This window comes from Giraffa tippelskirchi, chromosome 6 (assembly GCF_054371585.1).
Source record: "Giraffa tippelskirchi isolate mGirTip1 chromosome 6, T2T-mGirTip1v1.2.pri, whole genome shotgun sequence".
Classification (NCBI taxonomy): domain Eukaryota; kingdom Metazoa; phylum Chordata; class Mammalia; order Artiodactyla; family Giraffidae; genus Giraffa; species Giraffa tippelskirchi.
The window spans coordinates 178,303,685-178,328,375 of record NC_137280.1 but is presented as its reverse complement, the minus strand read 5'-3'; positions in this window follow the sequence as shown (position 1 = coordinate 178,328,375).

The window sequence follows — 24,691 nt, the reverse complement described above, 5'->3', positions numbered from 1 at the left end:
AGCTTGAACATTTGGAAGTTCATGGTTCACGTATTGCTAAAGGCTGGCTTGGAGAATTTTGAGCATTACTTTGCTAGTGTGTGAGATGAGTGCAATTGTGTGGTAGTTTGAGTATTCTTTGGCATTGCCTTTCTTTGGGATTGGAATGAAAACTGACCTTTTCCAGTCCCGTGGCCACTGCTGAGTTTTCCAAAGTTGCTGGCATATTAGATGCAGCACTTTCACAGCATCATCTCTTAGGATTTGAAATAGCTCAACTGGAATTCAATTCCATCACCTCCACTAGCTTTGTTTGTAGTGATGCTTCCTAAGGCCCACTAGACTTCACATTCCAGGATGTCTGGCTCTAGGTGAATGATCACACCATCGTGATTATCTCGGTCATGAAAATCTTTTTTGTATAGTTCTGTGTATTCTTGACACCTCTTCTTAATATCTTCTGCTTCTGTTAGGTCCATACCAGTTCTGTCCTTTATTGAGGCATCTTTGCATGAAATATTCCCTTAGTATCTCTCATTTTCTTGAAGAGATCTCTAGTCTTTCCCATTCTATCATTTTCCTCTATTTCTTTGCACTGATCACTGAGGAAGGCTTTCTTGTCTCTCCTTGCTATTCTTTGGAAATCTGCATTCAAATGGGTATATCTTTCCTTTTCTCCTTTACTTTTCACTTCTCTTCTCTTCATAGCTATTTGTAATGCCTCCTCAGACAGCCATTTTGCTTTTTTGCATTTCTTTTTCTTGGGGATGGTCTTGCTCCTTGTCTCCTGTACAGTGTCACGAACCTCCATCCATAGTTCATCAGGCACTCTGTCTATCAGAGCTAGTCCCTTAAATCTATCTGTCACTTCCACTGTATAATCAGAAGGGATTTGATCTAGGTCATACCTGAATGGTCTAGTGTTTTCCCCACTTTCTTCAATTGAAGTCTGAATTTGGCAATAAGGAGTTCATGATCTGAGCCACAGTCTGCTCCCAGTCTTGTTTTTGCTGACTGTATAGAGCTTGTCCATCTCTGACTGCAAAAAATGTAATCAATCTGATTTCGGTGTTGACCATCTGGTGATATCCATGTGTAGAGTATTCTCTTGTGCTGTTGGAACATGGTGTTTGCTATAACCAGTGCATTCTCTTGGCAAAATTCTGTTAGCCTTTGCCCTGCTTCATTCTGTACTCCACGGCCAAATTTGCCTGTTACTCCAAGTATCTCTTGACTTCCTACTTTTGCACTCCAGTCCCATATAAAGAAAAGGACATCTTTTTTGGGTGTTAGTTCTAGAAAGTCTTGTAGGTCTTCATAGAACCATTCAACTTCAGCTTCTTCAGCGTACTGGCCTGGGCATAGACTTGGATTACCATCACATTGAATGGTTTGCCTTGGAAATGAACAGAGATCATTCTGTTGCTTTTGAGATTGCATCCAAGTACTGCATTTTGGACTCTTTGTTGACCATGATGGCTACTCCATTTCTTCTAAGGGATTCCTGCCCACAGTAGTAGATATAATGGTCATCTGAGTTAAATTCACCCCTTCCAGTCCATCTTAGTTCGCTGTTTCCTAGAATGTCGACGTTCACTCTTGCCGTCTCCTGTTTGACCACTTCCAATTTGCCTTGATTCATGGATGTAACAGTCCAGGTTGCTATGCAATATTGTTCTTTACAGCATTGGACCTTGCTTCTATCACTAGTCACATCCACATCTGGCTGTTGTTTTTGCTTTGGCTCCATCCCTTTATTCTTTCTGGAGTTACTTCTCCACTGATCTCCAGTAGCATATTGGGCACCTACTGACCTGGAGAGTTCATCTTTCGGTGTCCTATCTTTTTCCCTTTTCATGCTGTTCATGGGGTTCTCAAGGCAAGAATCCTGAAGTGGTTTGCCATGCCCTTCTCCAGTGGACCACATTTTGTCAGAGCTCTCCACCATGACCCATCCGTCTTGGGCGGCCCCACACAGCATGGCTCAGTTTCGTCGAGTTAGACAAGACTGTGGTCCGTGTGATCAGACTGGCTAGTTTTCTGTGATTGTGGTTTCAGTCTGTCTGCCCCCTGATGCCCTCTCTCAGCGCCTACCGTCTTACTTGGTTTCTCTTACCCTGGACGCAGGGCATCTCTTCACGGCCGCTCCAGGAAAGCGCGGCTGCTGCTCCTTACCTGGGCCACGGGGACTCTCCTCTCGGCCGCTTCTCGCTCCAGCGCTGCTCGCCGCTGCGGTGCTGCAAAGGGCTTAATACTTATCGAATGAGTAATACCCGGTACCTAAACACAAGTGTTTTATAATCTGTACGTTTTAAAGCATCAATTTTTCATCATTCCCAGAAAAAGATTGGATTTAAATTTATTGCCCCTTCTAGAAATATAACTTTCTAAGTAATCACTAGTATTTCTAAGACTACTAATACTCAGAGTGGGATCAGTATAATTCACAGCCTCAACTCATTTATATGAAATAGAGATATTGAGGTTTGAACTTAAATAGTCCAGAAAACCCACCTTATCTTCAAGTTTGCTTTTACACAGTATATTCTTTGCAGGAGTTTTTCTCAGTCTCCCCAAATTAAAATGGCAGCCAAATGGCCAAAGAAGATGAGGTATTTTGAAGCAATTTAAAAAACTAGCATTTCCCAGCCTGCGATGTGATCAGTGTAACGAAAGGTCAGTGGTTGCCTACATCACACCCAGAGTCCACATCTGAATTCATGGGTACTTGTGTCATGATCATCAACTTTATTTTCAACTCTTCAATATCAGGCCCCCAAAACATATCTAAATCTTTAAGATTCTACTAACAGGCTTAACATTTAAAACTGTAAAGTTCACATTTAAATTTAAAAATTTAATAACGTCTTCATCACTACAGCATCATGATAATCAGCTAATATTTCCTGTGCACTCCTCACCATTCTGGGCATTATTTTAAGTGCTTCCTTTATTAGCTCATGCAATCATCACAATAGCCCTAGGACTCAGGTATTATTATTATATTATCCTCATTTAAAAGATGAGGATACTGAGGCAGGAAAATGTTAAGAACTTTGCCTAAGGACGCACAACTAGTAATGGCAAAGTTGAGGTTCAGAACCAGGCAGTTTAGTCTATGGATTCAGGCAGAACTCACAACAAATACGCTTATTTCTTTAGTAAATATTATCATTGGTTTTTAATTCTATTATATTAATTATTACTTATCATAGTCTTTGTCTTTTAATAGTAATTTTAATCTTTGTCTTACTTGAGAAAAGTTGGAGCCAGACACTTTTCTTACATGGTAAATTGGGTTGCTCAAGTCACTTAAAGATATCATATTTTTGTTGGGGGACAAACCTGTATTTAATGTCTAAAATTAACTTGATTAAAGCAGAAGGAAAGTAATAATCACTTTTAGAACTTCTAAGTTATAATGGACAAATAAGTGTTAAAATTTCTAAGACTACAGTAATATGGAAAAAACAAGAGTGGCAAATAAAAGGTGGAAGCAGTGACAGATTTTATTTACTTGGCTCCAAAATCACTGTGGATGGAGAGTGCAGTCATGAGATTAAGGCACTTACTCCTTGAAAGGAAAGCTACGATGAACCAAGACAGTGTATTAAAAAGCAAAGATATCACTTTGCCAACAAAGGTCTGTATAGTCAAAGCTATGGTTTTTCCGGTAGTCATGTATGGATGTGAGAGTTGGGCCATAAAAAAGACGGAGCACCAAAGGGCTGAGCACCAAAGAACTGATGCTTTCGAATTGTGGTGCTGGAGAAGACTCTTGAGAGTCCCTTGGACTGAAGGGAGATCAAACCAGTCAATCTGAAAGAAAATCAACCCTGATTTTCATTGGAAGGACTGATGCTGAAGGTTTGGCCACTTGATGCGAAGAGCTGAATCATTGGAAAAAACCTTCATGCTGGGAAAGATTGAAGGCAAAAGGAGAAGGGGACGACAGAGGATGAGATGGCTGGATGGCACCACTGACTCAGTGGATGTGAATTTGAGAAAGTTTTAGGAGAGAGTGGAGGACAGAGGGGCCTGGCCTGCTGTCGTAGCCCATGGAGCTGCAGAGAGTCACACACAGCTCAGCAACTGAACAACAGCAACAGTGATGTGCGCTGAGTTTCCTAACCTACGTCAAAGTTTATCTATTTAAATTATTTCATTCCTGTGTTATTCTTATAGATCAATTATAAGCCTCTGATAGCGCTTTGAAAGGGTTCAAGTAACTGGAAGATTAACTAATAGTTTCAGTAAGCTCAAATAAATCTGACTGATATTCAGTAAAAAAAATTCCGAATGACTTCTCTACCATAATCAGGTAAAGGAATTCATTTTATACTGTTTCCTGTTAAGCATTCATACATTCAAATTTGGCTCAATTCTACATTCCTGTAAGGAACTGAATGGAATGTGACCTATTTAATGTGAATCATTTGGTAGTTTCATTTTCTGATTTGACTCCTTTGCCCAAATTGCCTGGAATCTAGTAAAAAATTAGAATGTCATAACATTTTGATGTGACCTTCAACGAAAAATACAAAAATCAAGACCATAGAGCTACTCATGCTATTTTTTATTTGTAGAGAAAAGAACAAAACCTAAAAATGATGAACCAGGTTAGATGTCTTTTATGATCCTACTTGCCTTACTATCATAGTTCAGTTCAGTCGCTCAGTCGTGTCCGACTCTTTGCGACCCCATGAACTGCAGCATGCCAAGCCTCTCTGTCCATCACCAACTCCTGGAGTTCACCCAAACCCATGTCCATCGAGTCAGTGATGCCATCCAACCATCTCATCCTCTGTCGTCCCCTTCTCCTCCTGCCCTCAATCTTCCCCGGCATCAGGGTCTTTTCCAATGAGTCAGCTCTTCACATCAGGTGGCCAGAGTATTGGAGTTTCAGCTTCAACATCAGTCCTTCCAGTGAACACCCAGGACTGATTTCCTTTAGGATGGACTGGTTGGATCTCCCTGCAGTCCAAGGGACTTTCAAGAGTCTTCTCCAACACCCCAGTTCAAAAGCATCAATTCTTCTGCACTCAGCTTTCTTTATGGTCCAACTCTCACATCCATACATGACCACTGGAAAAACCATAGCTTTGACTAGACAGACCTTTGTTGGCAAAGTAATGTCTCTGCTTTTTAATATGCTGTCTAGGTTGGTCATAATTTTCCTTCCAAGGAGTAAGCATCCTTTAATTTCATAGGTGCAATCACCATCTGTAGTGATTTTATCATAATATAGTATCATATGATATTGATTTTTAGAATTTAAGTGGCACTTCAAAGTTTTCCTAATAGACCACTTTAAATAACAAATGATAAAATAAGGAACCCTAAGCAAATGCTTTCCTGAAACAGTTAAGTGTCTATGTCCTTTAAAAGACATTGAGTTGGACTCTAGTTCTTCACAATGCATGGAGCACACACATTTATTGATCCTCCCCACTGAATCTCACTGCAAGAGGCATGAAAATGCACTGAAGGAAACAAAAGCACAATAGAAGTAACAGGAAGTGTAGACATCAGTAGACTAGAGAGTTTGGAGGCATAAAGCAAATGAAGTGGCCATTCCTTATATATGCAGAAATGAAAACCAAACTGCATCCTAGAGGGACCACAAAGAATCAACAGATGTGAAGATTAGGATTGTGTTGTGGGACAATGATAACTATATACTACACTGCAATGTCCTGCGTATAGTCCACCACTCCCATTCTCGTAGATGCAAAGAGATGGCAACTGTGACAATAAATAGAGTGGAAATAACAGATGTACAGTTTGAAAAGAGCCCAAAACTGTCCAGGCTATTAGGTTATTATTTTTATGGCCAATCATGATCTCTTATCTTTTAATTCAGTACTTTCCCCACAATGTTTGTACTCAATTACTAGTGGTAATAGTTATGATTTTAGTGTGGTTTTGCCTGAAAGATAAATGGCACTATGGCATCATAACTGAAACCACAAAAATGAATGAGACTCCCCGGGAAGAATGTATGACATGCAAAAGGAAGGCAGGCTTAAATGATGCTTCTCAGGAAGACCAATATTTAAAGGGAAGGCAGACAACATACAAATGGAGAAGAAATGGCCAAATAAATAGGAAGCAAACTAGAGACGTGAGTGCAATATCACAGAAGACAGAGGATGGAACTATTTCATTAAAAAATATAAAGTGGTCTAAAGGATTTCAATTATTTTAAGAGAAAACGTTCATTGGGTTTAGGAATAAAGAAGTCATTGGTGTTTCATCAAGACAAATTTCAGTAGGGTGGCAGGAGCAGAAGTGGACTGTATGATTGAGGGGCAGGTGGTTTGGAGAATCATTGTTGACAATAATTTTGTCTGAGAAGAAAGGACAATGATGGGGAAGTCGCTAGAGGAGAGTGCAGAGTCATGGATAGATTTGGTTTTGTGTTTGTTTTAAGAGATAGAAGCTTAACCAAACCAATAAAGAGGAAAAGGTTGAAGACACAGGAAAGAAAAGTAACAGTCGGTAGATGAGGTGTCTGAGTGAGGGGGCATTCGGAATATAGTTGTCAGAGGACACCTTGTATAGAAGAGGGAGACCATTTCCACAAGTAGGAGGGAAAGAAGAATGGGTGGTATGCATGGAAGTAATTGCATAGATCCGGTAGGGAAGGAAGTTTGCATAAGATGACTTTTATTAATTTTGAGAAGTAATAGAGGAGGTATCAAGGACTTTGATGGAGGCCACCGAAAATGGAAGCAATAACTTATTTGGGAAACCAGGAAGAACTCTCAGCTAGCACCGAGAATCGAGCTCGAGTTGGAGAATAAGAATTTACAGAGCCATTAAGCTCCATTGTTTTCTCCTGTAGCAATGAGCAAATGAGTAGTTGGTTGTTGTTCACTAAGCCGTGTCCAACTCCTTGTGACCCCCATGGCCTGCAGCACGCCATGCTTTCCTGTCCTTCACTATCTCCCAGAGTTTGTTCAAATTCATGTACATTGAGTCAGTGGTGCTATCTAACCATCTCATCCTCTGCTGCCCTCTTCTCCTTTTTGCTTCACTCTTTCCCAGTATCAGGGTCTGAGTAGCTGGCATCAGATCATAATCTTAAAAAAAGTACAAACTGACTATCTACTGACATGTGTAAACACATGTCAAATTCAGGTAAATTGGAAGGCTTTCAAAAATGTCTGTAGCTCCTGCTAATCAAATTTCACCCAAGTATCTAAGAAGCATGTTTACTCATGTCAGAAATTCATTCATATAACCATTCTGAAAAACTAAACTGGAAACTTAAGTCTAATCTATGATTATTAGAATTATATGAAAACCTATGAAAGGAATATTTTTCTTGTCTTCATAATATGTTCTGGATTTTCTAACTGCCCTAATAAAGTTCCAGCAACAGAGTTTGCTTTGTGAAGAGGGAAATTGCTGAGGCCATGGGCCACATGGATTGGTTCCCCTACTTAATGTTTTAGATTTTTCAGATTCTTTACTCATACTAGAACTTAAAACAATTTTTTTTAACCTAAAACCAACATAAAAGTGGTTTTCGAAATTTGACACAGCATTGAATAGCATTTTTAAGATTTAACACACTTGACCACTGCCTTTTTGTACCTCATCCTGCACTTGGCTTCCAAGATAATCACTCCTGAATTTTCACTTTTCCTGACTGCTACCTTGTGTTTCCTCCCTGTTTGACGTCTCTATATTTCTATCCTCTAAATTCTGAGACTCTACATTTACTCCTGGATGCACTCATCCAACTCAGGTGTAAAAAAATAATCTTTTGTAGATTATTTCCCAATTTGTGTCACTAGCCTAGATTTCTCTTTTGAACTCCAGACTCATTCACTTGACATCACTATGCATGTGTATAACGGGCATCATTATATCATTAACTCATCCAGAAACTAGCTCTTGATCCCTCCCTTCTACCACCACCAATCGGATGAGCTCTAACCATAGATTTCCCCATTTCAGTAAATAGCAACTCCATTCTCCCAAGTGTGTTCGGTCAAAGATGCTTGAGATCCGGGATTCCCCCACCTTTATCTCATCAGTCAGCACATCTTGCTAAATGTGTTCATCAAAATAGATGAATTCTATTAGATGAATTGATTTTGAATTCATCCTCCACTGATTTGTCCTCCACTGATATCACCAAAGCTCAAAGCTAGGATGTTCTTTCCAATTTGGCTCTTACAAATGAAGCTATAATCAAACATTCTTGTGCAAGCCTCTGTCTACATATGCTGGGATCTCTGTAGGTAGGTACGTAATATGGTAGATACATTTTGCTTGGTCACAAGGTATAGGTGTTTTGATTTCTAATAGATATGGTGTGATTGCCCTTCAGAAAGTTTGTACCAATTTGCATATTCTCCAGGGGAAGGTGAGAAGGTAATGTCTGACCTGATTCATTCTCCCCCTAAAAGGTAAGCTAGTCTGGTTTATCTTGGTATTCAACACAGATGTGCTATCGACTCTGTCCCAGAGATAGTGCAGTAATGCTACAGCTGGGCATCCAGGTAACCTGCAGCTCCATGCTGTCCTTCATCTAACTAACCAGTCAGTAGAAAGCCAGTGTTTTCACTGCTTCACACCTCATATTCTTTCCACTTGTAAGATGAAGAGGTTAGACTAGATGATCTAAAGTTTTTCATCCATCTCCACATTCCGAGATATAAATCCTGCATAAGAAGTGTTTTGGGACCGATTCGGACTTCACCATGTGTTAGCTGACCATTATTTATCTGCATCCATCTGTGACTATCCTTTCATCTCTTCTTTCAATTTTAATAGAAAAATGCTAATTGAAATCAAGAAGACATCATTTTAATAAGTATGGGTCATAAAACGTATTTCCTTAAAATAAAGAAAAGCTGAGACTGAGGAAGATAGAGAAAAATCTTATCTAAATTCTTCATGCCACTAATACGGAAACGGTGAGCCAAAGGAGGCATGTGAAGTGTCAGAGATCACACCACCGAGGTTCCAGAGCCCCAGGGAACACAGCAGACTCACTCTATTAATCCACTGCTTACTTCATTATATTTTGTGTAATATGTTTGTAGGCAGCAGAATTTCTAAAGGATTTTGGAAGCTAAGAGTGGCCTATATGGAATCGATATTCCTTTCGCTTTATTACATTGACTGCTCTTGCTAATTGTTTATTTTCCTCATATTTTTTCCTGTTAGTTCCCCGGTGTACTCTTGATTAGTTCAGCAGCAGCCGGGATGCCTGTAATTTGGCTGCCAGGAGAGGATCTGCAGCACCTGTTTGAAGAAAGTCTAGTCCCTTCTTCTCTAAAGTCAGGAAGGAACATGACTTCCTGACAGGGAGTTAACCGAAGTGTGGGCTGCAAGCTGTACATGGTGTGCTCAGGACCCTCTGAAGCCCGACATCTTGGAGGAGAAGAAGCTTCAATACAGAGTTGGGGAGTGCTCAGGATGTAATTCTTTATGTTGCTCTCCACTTCTTTCTCAACTACAGGCACCTTTGGTCATGAAAGCTTGGAAGGTCTATTGAAAACATTTTTCAGCTTAAAAGAAGAGTAATATTAATAGTTGCCATTCACTTTGCTCTTACAGGGTAGCAGGCAACTCTAATATTTTACATTTATTATTTCTTCTAATCAGCACAAATCTTATCAGTACACTACTTCTATACCTCCATGGTAGTGGAAAGTTGAAAGAAATCTAGTTGTATTCATTTTAAGGCTAAATAATTTTATAGCTAAATAATATGTGGTAGACACATTCCATAGGAGAAAAAAATTAACTGGACACTCACAAAGCACCATACAGAGATCTTAAAAATAAGATATGAGAGAAAAAAAAAGAGAATACGATTTATAGAGTACCACCTATGTCTTGCTGGACTCTTTTTGACCCATGGACTGTAGCTCAACAGGCCCTCTGTGCCTGGAATTCTCCATGCAAGAATACTGGAATGAGTAGTGATTCCCTTCTCCAGGGGATCTTCCTGACCCAGGGCTCAAACCCAGTTCTCCTGCATTGCAGGCACATTCTTTACCATCTGAGCCAGTTAGCAAGGTAATGCTCAAAATCTTTCAAGCTAGACTTCAACAGTATTTGAATGAAGAACTTCTAGATGTACAAGCTGGATTTAGAAAAGGCAGAGGAACCAGAACTCAAATTGCCAACATCCATTGGATCATAGAAAAAGCAAGAGAGTTCCAGAAAAACATCTACTCCTGTTTCATTGCCTGTGCTAAAGCCTTTGATCATGTGGATCACAAAATACTGTGGAAAATGCTTACAGAGATGGGAATACCAGACCACCTTACCTGCCTCCTGAGAAACCTGTATATAGGACAAGAAGCAACAGTCAGAACTGAACATGGATCAACAGCCTGGTTGCAAATTGGGAAAGGAGTATGTCAAGGCTGTATATTGTCACCCTGCTTATTTAACTTCTATGCCAAGTACATCATGTGAAATGCTGGGCTGGATAAAAACACAAGCTGGAGCCAAGATTGCTGGGAGAACTATCAACAACCTCAGATATTCAGATGACACCATCCTAATGGCAGAAAGCAAAGAGGAACTAAAGAACCTGTTGATGAAGGTAAAGAGGAGAGTGAAAAAGCTGGCTTAAAGCTCAACATTCAGAAAACTAAGATCATGGGATCTGGTCCCATCACTTCATGGCAAATAGATGGGGAAACAGTGGAAACAGTGAGACTTTCTTGGGCTCCTAAATCACTGCAGATGATGACTGCAGGCAGGAAATTAAAAGACACTTGCTCCTTAGAAGAAAAGCTATGACAAACCTAGACAGCATATTAGAAAGCACCTGATGTGAAGAGCCAACTCATTGGAAAAGACCCTGATGCTGGGGAAAATTGAGGACAAGAGGAGAAGGAGGCAACGGAGGATGAGATGGTTGGGTGGCATCATCGACTCAATGGACATGAATGTGAACAAACTCCAGGAGATAATAAAGGACAGGGAAATCTGGCATGCTACAGTCCTTGGAGTCACAAAGAGACATGACCAAGTGACAACCACCTATGTAAAATAAAAACTATAATTACAAACACTGTATCCAAAGATGCATGCATACTGAAAGACAAATATCAGCACGTTAGGGTGGATGCCTTAAGGGAGAAGTGGCTGGAGTGAGGAGTAGAATTGAAAGCAGTAAAATAATAATAACGAGAAAAGTCTTATACAGAATTATTGTGATAGTTTACAGTGAACTCTCTGCAAGTGCAAAAACATTTTAAAATGCCTTGGCTCATAATTAAGATAATACATATGAAGAAGTGTGAAATGCAGCTATAGCTGTATATAGAAGAGCATTTATAGCTGTAAATTTCATGGTGGAAAAGAACTCTTAAAATTAGTAGTATTCAACTCAAGAAGTTAAAAAGTGAACAACAAAATAAAACAAAAATTTTTTTAAAGGAATAAGGATAATCAGCATAAATTAATGAGAGTAAAAAGATAAGCTAAAGAATGTAAAGCCAAATATGTGCTCTTTGATTAGGACTAATAAAATTGACAGATTTCCTACTCTATGAACCAAGAAAAATTTAAAAAGAAAAAGAGCACAAATCATAATGGAAATGAAAATGGAATATAACTACAGATTCAGAAGATTTCTAAAAATAATCGGGGGCAATATGAAAATATTCTGTATTGCCTTTCCTCCATGCCAGGCCCATGGCCCTTTTTCCTTTGCTCTGGCTGCTGTAGGATTGCAATTTTCAGTAAACCATAAGCACAGATGCTTTGCTGAGGGCTCCAATGTTTATAAAAGTTAAATGAAAGCAAAGAGCAACATGGAATCTTGGAGGGATGTACAAGTTGATCCAACTGTCTATTTGTTTGACTATTTAGTTTAAATATTTAGTGTAAAGTACAAAATATTTCAAATCAACAGGGCTAGGTGATGAGTACACAGGTGTTTTATATTACTTTACTTGCTTATAAGACTTTTAAAAGTGCCCATGTATAATTTTTAAAAAGTAAACTTTCTCTACTAGGAAATTTTTTGAAATTGTTTATGCATTAGCTGTTACCTTCCATGTAGGTATGTCCTCTGAAGCTTCCTTTTTCTATATAAAGATGATTAAATTCTTTTAGATCTCACATACTTTTTGTTCTGAATATAGCCTTTTTCCCTCCTGACAGGATTTCTTTTTGATGACTCTGCGTTTGGAAACAAGTATCTTGGGAACTAGTGTGCAGTCCTGCTCTTCCGTGCTGACCGATGCCCCTTCCCACTGAAGGACTCTCCCCCAGGCTCCTTGTAATGTGGTTGAATGACAGCTCAGCCTTCAGCCCTCTTGGGAAGTTGCTTCTCTGAAGAGAGTTCCCTTGCCCAAGTTCAAGCCCCCTTCTCGGGGCAGACCATTTTCATTGACTTATTGACAGATGAGTAAGAGGCCGAACCCTCTTACTACAACTCAGACAAGTCTAATGGGCCATTCCAACATCACCTGATGTTTCGAGGTCATCGGAGGCATTACTGTGACTTCATTCCAACCCAGCTGCTCCCCTCTTCCCTGTTTTGCTTCATTCTTCACAAATGGTGACTCCAAGAGCATTCCTTAATAAGCTTCTTCCTCGCTGATTTACATTACGCAGTCTACCTCCCAGGAAAGCCACTATAACCAGGGGCAGTGCAGCATGTTGGAAAGGGAACAGATATCAAAATCAGACACGCTTATTTTAATCCTAGCTCAGCTCTAATTTCACAACTTGGACAGCCTGAGTCTTAATATCTTCATATATAAAATGAGGATAAGATTGTCCTCATAGAATTTTTTAAGAATGTATTTAAGTTCTTGATAGCTATAACAATGTTGATGTTGCTATTATTGAAATCAGGTCATATCACAGAGTTTTGCAAGAGCAATAATTCTCTCAATCAACCTCTGTCCCTGCCTTCCTCTTTCCCGCCCTCCCTGTCGTCCTTCTTTAACTGGAATCATATGTAGGACCCTAACACTTAACCTCTAAAGCACATCTGCAGAGCTCTAGGATTCCTCAGAACTCAACAGTGAAGCCATTAACCCAGAAGCTCCCTAAAGTACTAGGTCTGGTATTTCTGAAAGAACAAACTAATCATGACACAGCGGTATGTCACAAGCCAGACATTAGTGGCATTAAGCTTCTGATGTATTTCTCCACAACCACTACCCTGAGAAAGTGAGCACATATCTTTATCAGAATAATTTGAGCCTGTTGAAATTTCTATATGCATTTCAATGTATTCCTTAGCTCATCATTGTTAAACTTCCTTTTAGAGAGGAAGGTATGAATCACTTCTTAGATGTGAATCATCACTTTCACTATTTTAGTTAATTAAGTGTTTCTTCGGGTTCCACTATGAACAGATGGGCTTAAAAGTTAGCTTTGCTTTTTAACTTTAAAAAATTTTTAAATACTCAAAGATTACAGTTCTTTGTTTTCTTTACTAGATTTAAGGCTTATTTATTGAGTACCTATCCAACAGGTCTTAGTCGTGGTGATCCTGCACATCACAACTAAGACCTCTTGGCAGCATAGTAAAAAGTAGAGACATTACTTTGCCAACAAAGGTCCGTCTAGTCAAGGCTATGGTTTTTCTAGTGGTCATGTATGGATGTGAGAGTTTGACTATAAAGAAAGCTGAGCGCCAAAGAATTGATGCTTTTGAACTGTGGTGTTGGAGAAGACTCTTGAGAGTCCCTTGGACTGCAAGGAGATCCAACCAGTCCATCCTAAAGGAAATCAGTCCTGAATGTTCATTGGAAGGACTGATGCTGAAGCTGAAACTCTAATCCTTTGGCCACCTGATGTGAAAAACTGACTCATTTGAAAAGACTCTGGTGCTGGGAAAGATTGAAGGCAGGAGGAGAAGGGGATGACAGAGGATGAGATGGTAGGATAGCATCACCAACTCGATGGATATAAGTTTCAGTAAACTCCGGGAGCTGGTGATGGACAGGGCGGCCTGGCGTGCTGCAGTCCTTGGAGTTGCAAAGAGTTGGACATGACTGAGTGACTGAACTGAACTGATTGAGTACCTATCAACTTCTCTACCTATGATGCTTACTTGGCCTCAAAACAATCCTTTGAGGTTTATTACCCCATTTCAGAAATGCAGAAAGTATAACTCAGTAAGGTCAAGTAGCTTTCCCAAGGTCATAAAGTTTAAAGAAGAAAGGTATAAACTCATAGGATTTGAACTCATATATATTGACACCAAGATTTACACCACCTTCACTGTGCCTCTCTCCTTCATAAATTAAATATTTACTACTATCCACATGAAATAAGAAAAAATGATTTAAATTCTAAAATATAATCTAAAGTCTTAAAATCTAAAATCTTAATAATGCTGGGTTATTATAGCTGAATTATGGTTGCAGATTAAATCTAGTTGTGACTGCTATTTTTTATAATATAAAGACTGTGAAAGTTGCTTAAAATTGAAAAATTGTGTGCTATTATATATTTTTTCTATGTGTAGTATTTATAAATTAGTTTGTAAAGTTTGTGTGTGTGTGTTTCTGTGTGCACCAGTGAGAACTGCCAAGTAATTCTGACTATTGCTCAACCTCCTAGGTGTGATGATGAGCTGCCAGGTATAGTAAGAACGTTTACACCATCTCTTACATTTTACATGATATGGTCTTTAAACAGAAAATTCCTAAGAAGTCACCGTTCTAAATATGTTGGAATAGCTGCTATTGAACTTAACCCTCCCACCATATACAACTCTAAAACTAGGTGAAGTTTATGTGGTAACTCTTTTTAGGCCATGCAGGACTGTGATCCTTAAGAAGGGTGTAACACAGAAGGTGAGCCCCACATTCCTTCAGCTTTTTGCCTGAAGGTACTTTCCAGACCAGAATTTGAGGAGGTAGAAGTCAAACTGGAAGATGATGGTGCCACTGAAATGAGGTGGTGAAGGCTGGAGTTCAGTGTAGCTGAAGCAGCGTGGTATCTCCAAAAAAGAGAACTCTGAAGAGACAAGTTCCAAAAGTCTTTGTGGATTTTCTTTCCTTCAGACTTTTTTGTCATAAACTGAGCTATGCTCAGAAAACTAAGATCATGGCATCTGGTCCCATCACTTCATGGGAAATAGATGGGGAAACAGTGGAAATAGTGTCAAACTTTATTTTGGGGGGCTCCAAAATCACTGCTGATGGTGATTGCAGCCATGAAATTAAAAGACGCTTACTCCTTGGAAGGAAGGTTATGGCCAACCTAGATAGCATATTTAAAAGCAGAGACATTACTTTGCCAATAAAAGTCCATCTAGTCAAGGCTATGGTTTTTCCAGTGGTCATGTATGGATGTGAGAGTTGGACGGTGAAGAAAGCTGAGTGCCGCAGAATTGATGCTTTTGAACTGTGGTGTTGGAGAAGACTCTTGAGAGTCCCTTGGGCTGCCAGGAGATCCAATCAATCCATCCTAAAGGAGATCAATCCTGGGTGTTCATTGGAAGGACTGATGTTGAAGCTGAAACTCCAATACTTTGGCCACCTCCTGCGAAGAGTTGACTCATCGGAAAAGACCCTAATGCTGGGTAGGATTGGGGGCAGGAGGAGAAGGGGAAGACAGAGGATGAGATGGTTGGATGGCATCACTGACTCGATGGGCATGGGTTTGGGTAGACTCCGGGAGTTGGTGATGGACAGAGAGGCCTGGCGTGCTGCAGTTCATGGGGTCGCAAAGAGTCGGACACGACTGAACGACTGAACCGAACTGAACTGAGCTATGTATGCATACAAGACTCCATAAAGTATAGCAGAAAGCGGTTTATGATGGGCAGAGAGCTGAAAGCAAATACCAGTAGTCACACAATGCTGGTAAAAGTTGAATATTTCAATCAGTTGGAGCAGACAGGCCTCACTGAGTTTATTAAGCATTCCATTAAGACCTATATTGGAGAAGGAAATGGCAACCCACTGCAGTATTCTTGCCTGGGAAATCCCATGGACAGAGGAGCCTGGTGGGTTACTGTCTATGCGGTTGCAAAGAGTGAAGCGACTGAAGCGACTAAGCATAAGACCTGTGTTAGTCTGTTTGGGTTACCATAATAAAATACCACAGGTGGGTGGTTTAAACAACATGGATTTGCTTTCTCACAGTTCTGGAGGCTGGAAGTCCAAGCTCAATGTGCCTGCAGGATTGGTTTTTGGTGAAACCTCTCTTTCCAACTTACGGATGGCTGACTTCTTATTGTGTCTTCACAAAGCCCTTCCTTAGCATGTGCACAAGCCTATTGTCTCTTCCACTTCTTATAACCACACTAGTACTATTAGATGACAACCTCACCTTTATGACCTCATTTAATCTTATTTGCATCTTAAAAGTCTCTATCCCCAAATATAGTCACGTTAGAGATTGGGCTTCAGCATATACATTTGGGAAGGGCACTATTCAAAACAATGTGACCCTCAAGTAATTGTACTATAAGACAAAAGACCACATGCCCAAAGCCAATCTTCATGGAAGAGGGTGACCAGCCATTAATTTAACCACTTTTCAGAGCTAAACCAATATTGTTTACAGAGGAAATCAATCTAGATTCCCTACCTACCTTGCATTATCTGTAATAATATAGAAGATTACTATGCATGCAAAATATCAGGAAAATGGGTCCCATGACCAAGATTAAAAGCAGTAAATGTAGGTGCAGTTAAGATGACCTTAATGTTGGGATTAGCATACAGAAATTTCAAACAAGTATATTAATCTTTTCAAGAATTTAAAGGATGGTATAGAAAAAATGCATTAAATTGTAGAATTCTAATACAGAAATTCAAACAATAAAAAGAACTGAATAAAAATTATAGAAATAAAAAATAAATGTAAAATAAAAAATTCACTGGATGGACTTAGAGAAAGATTATGTGCTACAGAAGTAAGGATCAGTGAACCTTAGAAAAGGTCAGTAGAAATTAACCCAAAGAGAAAAGAGAAAGAAATTAACAGAGTCCTAGTGACTTGTGGGACAATATCAAGCAATTTATAGAGGTGTAATTTTAGTTCCATAAGAAGAAGATACAGAAAATAAGGCCAAAAATACTGTCAAAATAATGGGCCCAAAGTTCTCAAGTGTTAGTCGCTTAGTCATGTTGGACTCTTTGTGACCACATGGACTGTAGCCTGCCAGGATCCTCTAGTCCACGGAATTCTCCGGGCAAGAATACTGGAGTGGGTTACCATACCTTTCTCCAGGGATCTTCCTGACCCAGGGATCGAACTCAGGTCTCCTGCATTGCCAGCAGATTCTTTACTGTCTGAGCTATCAGGGAAGCCCAAAGTTCTCAAATATGTTGATTAATACCAACTTAAAAATCCAAGGAGCTCAGCAAATCTCAATATGAATAAATGCATAGAAAATCACACCTGTGGTCATTATAGACAAAATGCTGAAAATCAAAGATGAACAGAAAATCTTAAAATAAGCCAGAGAACAAAGAAGTATTTTATGTAGAGCAGTAATAGAAGAAATTTTAAAAAATGTTTAAATACCATTTAAAAGTACCAAAATACCATTTACAGAGGTTTCTATCTCTTTAAACTCTTGTCTAAAAAGGGTCCTTAGATGGAAAACTGGAGCAAACGTGAAGCTAGATTGTGTGTTTCTCCTCTCAAGGATCACAGCCCTGTACTATCTGAAAACTTAAAATACTTAAGGATGAATTTAAGAACAATGACAACAAAATTCAACTCCACTAAACTGAAAATTACAAAACATTATGGAGATAAATGAAAGTGGTTCTAGGTAAATGGAAAGATATAGCATGTTCATAGGAAAGAAGACTCAAATTTATTAAGATGTCAGTTCTTCAAAATTTAGCAATCAACTGAACACAATCCCAATTGAAATCTCATTAATCAGGTTTTATTTTTGTGTAAGTAGGCAAGCTACTTTTAAAATGTGTATGGAAATGCATAAGAACTAGACAAGTCAAATTGATCTTGCAAAGGAATAAGAAATTTTGAGGACTCACAATATCTAAAATCAAGAGTTACTGTGAAGTTTCAGTGATCAAGATAGTGTAATTTTGGCATACATATAGGAAATGAGGTCAGTGGAATAGAGTTCAGAATCTCAATATATAGAGTTAATTGAATTTTGGCAGAGATGCCAATGCAATTCAGTGCAGAAAGGATATCTTTTTAGCACTGAATTATCCACAAAAGGATATCTGGAAAAACTAGCTGAATTTGTTAAAATTATTTTTAAAATTAATCTTGACCTCTACCCTATACCATATATACAAATCTATTTTTGAGGCATCATGGACCTAAATGTGAAAGCCAAAGTGTAGAAGTTCTAGGAAAAATAAGAGAATGTTTTCACAACTTTGGAATGGTCAAGAAGCAGTAAAGATAAAAGATAAGTGGATAAAATTGGACTTCTTCAATTGAGAAACTATTCCATATCAAAAGACACTTTTAAGGATATGAAAAATCCTGGCAGAAAGGATTCATAATACATATATTTGATGAAGGTCTTATATCCAAACTATATAAACATTTCTTGCAACTTAAAAATAATAAGCAGCTCAGCTTGAAAATGAGCAGAGGTTTTGAGCAGACACTTCATAAAATATGATATTTGAAAAACCAATAAATACTTGAAAATGTTCTCAGTAGTCACTGGGGATACAAAAATTAGAACCACGAGATGTCACTGCACATTGACAAGAATGGCTTTAATTTAAAAAAAAAAAAAAGGAAAATTTGACTGAACCAAATGTTGTTAAGGATATGGATCCCTTGAATCTTTGTATCACTGGAACCAAGCAGTTTTTTCTAGGTATCTAATATGTTGTTATTGTTGTTGTTCAGTCGTTAAGTCCTGTCCAGCTTTTTGCAACCCCTTGAATTGCAGCACACCAGGCCTCCTTGTCCTTCACTATCTCCCAGAGTTTGCTCAAATTCAGGTCCATTGAATCAGTGATGCCATCCGACCATTTCATCCTCTGTCGCCCCCTTCTCTTCCTGTGCTCAATCTTTCACAGTATCAAGTTCTTTTCCAATGAGTCAACTCTTTTCATCAGGTGCTCAAAGTATTGGAACTTCAACTTCACCACCTGTCCTTCCAATGAATATTCATGGTTGATTTCCTTTAGGATTGACTGGTTGATCTCCTTGCAGTCCAAGGGACTCTCAAGAATCTTCTCCTACACCACAGTTTAAAAGCACCAATTCTCAGCCTTCTTTATAGTCCAACTCTCACATCCATACGTGACTATTGGAAAAACCATAGCTTTGACTATACAGACCTTTGTCAGCAAAGTGATGTCTCACTGTCTAGGTTTGTCATAGCTATTCTTCCAAGGAGCAAGTGTCTTTTAGTTTTGTGGCTGCAGTCACCATCTGCATTGACTGGAGCCCAAGAAAATGAAGTCTGACACTATTTCCACATTTTCCCCATCTATTTGCTGTGAAGTGATAGGATTGGATGCCGTGATGTTTGTTTTTTGAATGCTGAGTTTTAAGCCAACTTTTTCACTCTCCTCTTTCACCTACATCAAGAAGCTCTTTAGTTCCTCTTCACCTTCTGCCATTAGAATGGTATCATCTGCATATCTGAGATTGTTGATATTTCTGCCAGCAGTCTTGACTCCAGCTTGTGCTTCATCTAGTCCAGCATTTCTCATGATGTACTCTGCATATAAGTTAAATAAGCAGGGTGGCAAATCCACAGCCTTGACTCACTCCTTACCGATTTTGGACCAGTCTATTGTTCTAAGTTCTAACTGTTGCTTCTTATCCTGCATACAGTTTCTCAGGAAGCAGGCAATGTGGTCTGGTATTCCCGTCTCATTAAGAACATTCCACAGGTGGTTGTGATCCACACCATTAAAGGCTATAAATCAAATATATATATTTATATATATTATTTTTACAAAAATGTCATAGCAACTTTATTCAGATATCCCTTGCTTGGAGAATGAATAAGCTAATTTTAGAATACTGGTTGTAACAGAACATTCTTCAGCAATAAAAGGAATTGAACTACTCATACACGTAATACGAATGACAAAAATGCTCTGCTGAGGGAAATAAGCAGACACAAAAGGGGACAAATTGAGTGGTTCCATTTACATAACGCTTGCAAACAAAGCCCTCTGGTGGCAGAATAGTACATTGATTGCTATTATAGTGTCATAAGTTGAGGAACTTGACTAGAAGAGGGCATGACGGAAATGTCCAGAGTGCAGAAAATGTTCCATGCCTTGACTGTGATATTCAGTCCTTAGCTGAATATATTTGTTAAAATTCACTGAACTGTATAATTATCATCTGTGCATTTCACTCTATATAAATTTTTCTCAATTGAAGTATAATCATTGGGGCCGTTGCCCAATTTAAGCATTTGAGAGTATGTATACACAGAAACCGGAGAAGGAAATGGCACGCCACTCCAGTCCTCTTGCCTGGAGAATCCCATGAATGGAGGAGCCTGGTGGGCTGCCGTCCATGGAGTCGCACAGAGTCAGACACGACTGAAGCGGCTTAGCAGCAGCATACACAGAAACACTTCTTAATCTTACTGACACCGTCAGTCTTGGAGGAATAATGTCATAAGATAGTTGGCTTCTCCAGTTATACTTTTCTAGTCACCAGACCATGTATTTCATGGCTTCTACTCAGTTCAGTCAAATCATGAGTTATTCTCAATGATTTATATATTTTCACTACCTCCAAACTCTTCATGATACATAGCTTGATTTAGATAATGCAACCATTATTATATGATTATACTGGATTCCACCTTGTATATATGCACATGCTAAGAACATCTTTTCTAGTCAGGACATACAGATTAATCCCATTGTTTTTATTGGATGCAGAGTATGTCACAGCTTAGATATATCATATGTTATTTAATTCTTTCATTTAGCTTGTTGAACCTGTCAGCATGTTTTATTTTTTGATACTAAAACTAGTTTTGCAATGAACATTATACTTGGTTTTGTGGATTTAACTTTTGTTTCTATAAATTCCACACTTACTATAATTTTTTTACTTACTTTCCATATTTTTAGCAATACTTTAAACTCCATGAAGGCTGACACATGTCTATAGTAAACTGTTGAATCCCTAAATATTAGCCCAGGACTTGGTGAATAGTAGGCAGACTCTTTGTGACCCCATGGACTGTAGCCTTCCAGGCTCCTCCATCCGTCTGTGGGATTTTCCAGGCAAGCGTACTGGAGTGGGTTGCCATTTCCTTCTCCAGGGGATCTTCCTGACCCAGGGATCGAACCCAGGTCTCCCGCATTGTAGGCAGACGCTTTTTACCATCTGAGCCAATAGTAGCAGTGCTCATTAAATGTTTGCTGAATGAATAATAGATGAGTGATATGTATTCATATACCTATTTGGTTACAAGTCTTAAGTAGCAGTTGACTAGCTAGGTAGTCCAGTACATTTAATTTCAACACTCTGAAATGAAAATCCTTTGAGGAAAAACATGCCAGGTGTATAAAAAAATTACTTCAAGGAAAACCTCAACTCAATATGACAAATTTATTTGCATAATAAAAAGTGAAAGGATGAAATAACAATCACAGATTAAGCAGAGAAACCTGAGGAAAAGCTACTAAATCTAAACAAAACCTAAACTTCAACTTCATTGATAGATGATTTAAGTGAATTCCAATCACATTAATGTGAGGAAGTGTTTATTTCAGCTCAATTCAGTTTTAAAGGAAGTATTGGGAATCCTTGAATAACAGGGTAGCTTGAGTAAACAAGGACATTTCTTTGTTTTGTACAGCTCAGCCAGAAATAACAAGGAAGAGGGTGACTTCTGAAATGTGACAAAGGGACAAACCTGGGTGGTGTCTTTGACCCAGGTGCCTTCAGTAGGAATCTCTACATACTTGTAAATGTAATTGATTTTCCCTGGGGCTTTGCAGTCCTGAGGTGTGTTGGTGTGTGTGGGTGTACTTATGCTCGTGCATACATTTCTGCTTCTACACTATCAAAACATTAGCGAAGTAGTGAAGATAACTAATGTTTATTGAATTAAACAATCATGTGATGACTTACCTAGAGCCAGACAACCTGAAGTGTGAAGTCAAATGGGCTTTAGGAAGCAAAACTGTGATAAAAACTAGTGGAGGTGATGGAATTCCAGCTGAGCTATTTCAAATCCTAAAAGATGATACTCTTAAAGTGCTGCATTCAATATGCCAGCAAATTTGGAAAACTCAGCAACAGCCACAGGACTGAAAAAGTCAGTTTTCATTCCAATTCCAAAAAAGGGCAATGCCAAAGAATGTTCAAACTGCTACACAATTGCACTCATTTCACATGCTAGCAAGGTCATGTTCAAAATCCTTGAAGCTAGGCTTCAATAGTACGAGAACCGAGAATTTCCAGGTGTACAAGCTGGTTTTAGAAAAGGCAGAGGAACCAGAGATCAAATTGCCAACATGAGTTGGATCATAGAAGAAGCAAGAGAATTCCAGAAAAACGTCTAGTTCTGCTGCATTGACTACGTTAAATCTTTGAATGTATGGATCACAACAAGCTGTGTAAAATTCTTCAAGAGGTGGGAGTACCAAACCACCTTACCTGCCTCCTGAGAAACCTGTATCCCGGTCAAGAAGCAACAGTTGGAACTGGATATGGAAAAACAGACTGGTTCCAAATTAGGAAAGGAGTACATCAAGGCTGTATACTGTTGCCCTGTTTATTTAAATTCTGTGCAGAATACATCATGCAAAATATTGGGCTGGATGAATCACAAGCTGGAATCAAGATAGCTGTGAGAAATATCAACATTGTCAGATATGCAGATGTCATCTCACTTATGGCCGAAAGGGAAGAGGAACTAAAGAGCTTCTTGATGAAAGTGAAAAAGGAGAGTGAAAAAACTGGCTTAAAACTCAACATCCAAAAAATGAAGATCATGGCATCTGGTCCCATCACTTCATGGCATATAGATGGAGAAACAAGAGAAGACTTTGTTTTCTTGGGCTCCAGAATCACTGCAGATGGTGACTGCAGCCATGAACTTAAAAGATGCTTGCTCCTTGGAAGAAAAGCTATGACCAACCTTGACTGAATTAAAAAGCAGAGATGTTACTTTGCTGACAAAGATCCATATGGTCAAAGCTATGGTATTTCCACTAGTCATGTATGGATGTGAGAGGTGGACCATAAAGACTGAGCACTGAATAATTGATGCTTTCAAACTGTGGTGTTGGAGAAGACTCTCGAGAGTTCCTTGGACTGCAAGGAGATCCAACCAGTCCATCCTAAAGGAGATCAGTCCTGAATATTCATTGGAAGGGCTGATGTTGAAGCTGAAACTCCAATACTTTGGCCACCTGATGCGAAGAGCTGACTCATTAGAAAGGACCCTGATGCTGGAAAAGATAGAGGGCAGGAGGAGAAGGGGACTACAGAGGATGAGATGGTTGGATGGCATCACCGACTCAATGGACATGAGTTTAAGCAAGCTCCAGGAGATGGTCAAGGACAAGAAAACCTGGCATGCTGCAGTCCATTGTGTCACAAAGAGTTGGACACGACTGGGCCCTGAACAACATCAACAAAAGCTGTAACTGGAGTTCAGTTCAGTTCAGTCTCTCAGTCTTGTCCGACTTTTTGCGATCCCATGAACCACAGCATGCCAGGCCTCCCTGTCCATCACCGACTCCTGGAGCTTGCTCAAAATCATGTCCATCGAGTCGGTAATGTCATCCAACCATCTCAGCCTCTGTCGTCCCCGTCTCCTCCTGCCTTCTATCTTTCCCAGCATCAGGGTCTTTTCAAATGAGTCAGCTCTTTGCATCAGGTGGCCAAAGTATTGGAGTTTCAGCTTCAACATCAGTCCTTCCAATGAACACCCAGGACTGATCTCCTTTAGGATGGACTGGCTGGATCTTCTTGCAGTCCAAGGGACTCTCAAGAGTCTTCTCCAACACCACAGTTCAAAAGCGTCAATTCTTCAGTATTCAGCTTTCTTTATAGTCCAACTCTCATATCCATACATGACTACTGGAAAAACCATACATTTAACTAGACGGACCTTTGTTGGCAAAATAATGACTCTGGTTTTTAGCATGCTATCTAGGTTGGTCATAGCTTTTCTTCCAAGGAGTAAGCGTCTTTTAATTTCATGGCTGCAGTCACCATCTGCAGTGATTTTGGAGCCCAAGAAAATAAAGTCTGTCACTCTTTCCATTGTTTCCCCATCTATTTGCCATGAAGTGATGGGACCAGATGCCATGGTCTTAGTTTTCTGAGTGTTGAGCTATAAAGCAGCTTTTTCACTCCCTTCTTTCACTTTCATCAAGAGGCTTTTTAGTTCTTCTTCCCATTTTTCCATAAGGGTGGTGTCATCTGCATATCTGAGGTTATTGATATTTCTCCTGGCAATCTTGATTCTAGCTTGTGCTTCATCCAGCCTGGCATTTCACATGATGTACTCTGCATATAAGTTAAATAAGCAAGGTGACAATATACAGCCTTGACGTACTCCTTTCCCGATTTGGAAGCAATCTGTTGTTCCATGTCCAGTTCCAACTGTTGCTTCCTGACCTGCATACAGGTTTCTCAAGAAGCAGGTCAGGTGGTCTGGTATTCCCATCTCTTTAAGAATTTTCCACAATTTGTTATGATCCACACAGTCAACGGCTTTGGCATAGTCAATAAAGCAGAAGTAGATGCTTTCCTGGGACTCTCTTGCTTTTTCGATGATCCAACAGATGTTGAC